This window comes from Polypterus senegalus, unplaced genomic scaffold (assembly GCF_016835505.1).
Source record: "Polypterus senegalus isolate Bchr_013 unplaced genomic scaffold, ASM1683550v1 scaffold_3592, whole genome shotgun sequence".
In the NCBI taxonomy this organism is placed as follows: domain Eukaryota; kingdom Metazoa; phylum Chordata; class Cladistia; order Polypteriformes; family Polypteridae; genus Polypterus; species Polypterus senegalus.
In genome coordinates this window covers 1-5,000 of record NW_024377704.1, presented here as the reverse complement: position 1 = coordinate 5,000, position 5,000 = coordinate 1, and positions in this window count along the sequence as shown.

Here is a 5,000-nt window from a genome sequence, read left to right as displayed (position 1 = left end):
CGCCCCGCCATTAATCGGCTGTGATGGCACTGTCAGTCCTCCACTGTGCGTGTTTTCATAATCCGAGGTGAGGACCTCATAATCGTGATACGTGCAAAGAAAGTGTGAATCGCCTTAATATTATTTTGCCGTGGTGTAGAAAAGGGGTCCCGTGATTGCACTTGTCTGGGCTATAGCGCAGGGGAGGATGAAAAATTAAAAGTGCTCACTTTGACTTAAAGCAGAAGCGCAGTCAGCGCCTCAAAGGCCGGCACAGCTATGCTGCGCTGGCTGCTCGACTTTGCTGGGCAGGAGACCACAGTTTTGCAGACACGCTCATGATATCAAAAGTCTCAGCGCTCTTTGGAGGTCATTCATATATTATATATATAGCAAAATCCCCGCCTCTCAGAGGAGAAGTAGTGTGTTAAAGAAGTAATGAAAAGAAAAGGAAACATTTTAATAATAACGTAACATGATTGACATTGTCATGAGTGTTGCTGTCATATATATGCATGCCTCAATAAGTCACGCTCGCATTGCTCTTACTTTATTTACCGCTCATTTAATCATGGCTATTGGCGGAAAAATATAAAATGGAAGGAGGATGGCTTTACCAAAACAATTATTGATGGCTTAATCGATTATTCATAAAGCTTGAATTGGTGATGTTTTTCTGTGTTAACCTCATATTTTTTCAGACTTCTTCTCAAACTAAGGTGGTGCGAGGATAAAATGAATCGGGATACGCTTGATCAATGTAATCGTGTACAGTACCAGGAAATCATGCATTGACAAAGCTCCCTTTGCTTGTAATGCAAAGTGTGATTAAATGCATTATTTTTTAACGCGTTATGGAGCACATGCATCGAAGCTTCTCAGCTTGTGCTAAGAAAAGGACAGATTTTAAAAATAACGTAACACGATTGTCAATGTGACCTTTTGTAAGTAGTGTCTGGAGGATTCAGTGTGGAGAAACTCTATAGAGACAGCGTGTGTATTAACTTGTGGATTTTTCTGTGAGTATTTGGTGGCAGTCTGACAAAGTTGCTTCGGAAGACGGCATTAGCCGCGAGCTCAGCTCAGACCGAAATTAGATGAATGGGAGGGGAGATGATGACGTGACTCCCCACCGCCTTAACTGTCAATCCCCACAAACACAGTCTCGGAATTTGCATAAGCACACCCCTTCACCTACAATTTTAACTTAGTTATAAAGTGATCAAAACTCGCTTATATCCTCGCCCTCTCATTAAACTTGTATCCCGCATTACCTGTGGGCATGTGAAACGCCAGCGTAGCCTGTCTATGAACTTAATTTAAAGTTTAGGTTTACACCTTGCTTTCTTTCGAGGCAGCAACACTCATGAATATGGTAGTATATGTCACTCGCCGCTTCTTATTGTTTTTCGCTGCTCTCAATTATATAATGCATGTTTTCTTAAGCGCTTTTGCAGGTCTTCCTGGTTTTCTACGCACTGCGTTGACAATCAGTTCACGCGGATTACGGGAGGCGTGATGATGTCACACCTAAACTCTTCCAGCTCAACTCCATTACAGTTAATGGAGAAAATACCTTCCAGTTATGACCATTAGGCGAGAATTTGAAATGAAACCTGCCCAACTTTTGTAAGTAAGCTGTAAGGAATGAGCCTGCCAAATTTCAGCCTTCTACCTACACGGAAGTTGGAGAATTAGTGATGAATGAGTGAGTGAGGGCTTTGCCTTTATTAGTATAGATATATATATATATATATATATATATATATATACATACACACACACACACATATATATATATATATATATATATATATATATATATATATATATATACACACACATATATATATATATATATATATATATATATATATATACACACACACACACACACACATATATATATATATATATATATATATATATATATATATACATATATATATATATATATATCTATACTAATAAAAGGCAAAGCCCTCACTCACTCACTCACTGACTCACTCACTCATCACTAATTCTCCAACTTCCGTGTGGGTGGAAGGCTGAAATTTGGCAGGTTCATTCCTTACAGCTTCCTTACAAAAGTTGGGCAGGTTTTATATCGAAATTCTACACGTAATGGTCATAACTGGAAGCAGTTTTTCTCCATTTACTGTAATGGAGATGAGCTTCAACTCCGTGGGGGCGGAGTTTCGTGTGACATCATCACGCCTCCCACGTAATCACGCAGTACATAGAAAACCAGGAAGACCTCAAAAGCGCTGAAGAAAACATGCATTATATAATTGAGAAGGCAGCTAAACAATAAGAAGCGAGCGAGTGACATATACAACCATATTCATGAGTTCTGCTACTGAAACAAAGCACGATGTAAACCTACACTTTAAATTAAGTTCATAGACAGGCTGCGCTGGCGCTTGTAATTTAGTGCCTGCCCATATAAGGTCAGTCCGTCAGCGCAATCCAATAGCAAACTGCCACGGGTAAATATTCACGGGTGAAGGACTGTGCTTATGGAGAGGAAGATGAGATGGTCAGGGTGGTGTTTGACACAAACTCAGCGAAACTGAGAGAGAAAGTTTTAAGTGCCAGGACTAAGGTAACATTAAATACAGCCATGGACATAGCACGAGATGGCACCAGCACAGCTGGGAAATTTCGATGCATGTACACCGAAAGTGGCTCACGGAACTGACGCAGTGCACAGATAAAAGCAACAGTTCCAAAGAGCTGAACAAAAACCTAATTATACAATTGAAAAGGCAGCAAAAATATGAAGCGCCTGATACTTACAAGCATATTCATAAATCCAGCTACTGCGGAAACAAAGCACACGCTTGGAAAAAGTCAAAGTCCCGCTTAAAGGAAGACAGTGTAAAAAACCCGTGCATGCAGTGTGTCAGGTCTCAGATAAAGAAGAAGACGAGCTGTTTATTGATGCAGTAAGAAACGAATCGATGAATGAAACCTGTCATCTTTACAACGATTGACAAACACGGAATGTAACTTGAACACAACACATCCTACAAATAAGAACCTGATTGAAAGAAATAATGATAATCAAATCCTTGATGACAGCAACACTCAGTAACACTCACAAAACAATAATGATAATCAAATCCTTGATGACAGCAACACTCAGTAACACCCACAAAACAAATACTGTATATTGACAGTCATGTTACGCTATTTTTAAAATGTTCCCTTTTCGCTTTCTAGCTTTTTAAACACACTACTTCTCATGATACGCTGGTATATATATATGTATATATATGTATATATATAGCCCGATCTACATACTCGAATAATGGATACTTTATTCGCCATCAATGATTGTTTTGGTAAAGCCATACTCAGTGTATTCATTAGATGAACGGTAAAAAGTAAGAGCGAGGGAGGATGACTCATTGAGGCATGCAGGCTGTAGTGCGTGTCAACTCTATCTGAATTGCGCTGATCACATTTGAAAAAATATATCTTTTCAAGTTCTATTTAGTCCATATGTGTCAAACTCAAGGGTCATGGGCCACATCCAGCCCGCGTGTAATTATATCCGCCCCTGAGATCATTTTATATACTGTATTATTGTTATTAATGGCCCGGGTATATGAAGCACTGGTAACACAATAAACTACAGATCCCATAATGCAGCGCTTCAGCTGCCTTGCCAACACTTAACGCGCTAATCAAGTCTACCTTATGATGCTGCAAGTTATTGCGGCTAGAGTTATTAGCACTGAGTTTGCACGGCGCTTTGGTGACTTTGAAGAACAAAAAAAGTCCGTCTACATGCGGCTCGAACCTTGTGCATGTTTGGTAGCACATATCTGTGTGAGAAGCTCTTCTCAGTGATAAAGACTAACAAAACAGCACACAGGAGTCGCCTCACTGATGAGCACCTGCAATCCATCCTGAGAATCTCCACAACACAGAACCTCACACCAAACAGAAATGAACTTGTGGCCAAAAAGATGCCAGGCGTCCAGCTCTAAAATGACATATGAGCAAAGAAAACTGAATGATTTGATTTGTTATTGCACGTAAGAGCGGAGTCAACGTTAACAAACAGCGATTTCACTGATAGGAAATAGCTGTGTGTGTATATATGTAGATATGTATGTATATGTATATATATGTTTATATATGTGTGTGTGTATGTATGTATATATATATATATATGTATTTGTGTGTATACATGTGTGTGTATGTATGTATGTGTGTGTATATATGTATGTGTATATATGTATATATATATATATGTTTATGTGTGTGTGTGTAAAAAAAAAATATATATATATATATATATATATATATATATATATATATGCCAACAACACTCATCACTCACAACAGTGACAAAACAATTACATTGACAATCAGGTTACGCTATTTTCAAAATGTTTCCTTTTCTTTTCATTGCTTTAACACACTACTCCTATATGCTGGTATTTTGCTATATATCTATATATATATATATATATATATATATATATGTATGTGTATATCTATATATATATCTATATATCTATATCTATATCTATATCTATATCTATATCTATATATATATGTGTATATATCTATATATATATGTATATATGTATATATATATGTATATATCTATATATATATATATATATATATATATATATATGTATATATATATATATTGTAAAGGACCGAGAGACAGTAGCAAGGGTTGGGGTTTTCCGCCCCGATATTGTACAGATAAACAAAAACAGGTCAAAATCATAAACAAACAGTTCATATCGCGACGACGACTCCTGGCGCCGCGCCATTTTATTGGGGAGGAGCCGGAAGTGGAGGAATGTCGGGAAGGACCGCAAGGGAGGATGGGAAGGATGACGCCAGGGCAAGATGGCGGAGGAAGGGCGGAAGTATCGCGACTGCGGTCAATCCATGCCTATGGTGCAGGACGGTCTTTTTCCTATGAGGAAGCAGAGGGAGAAAGTTAATACCCCACCATTCCCTGGCGGCGAGTGGTTTCCCAGGTGCTG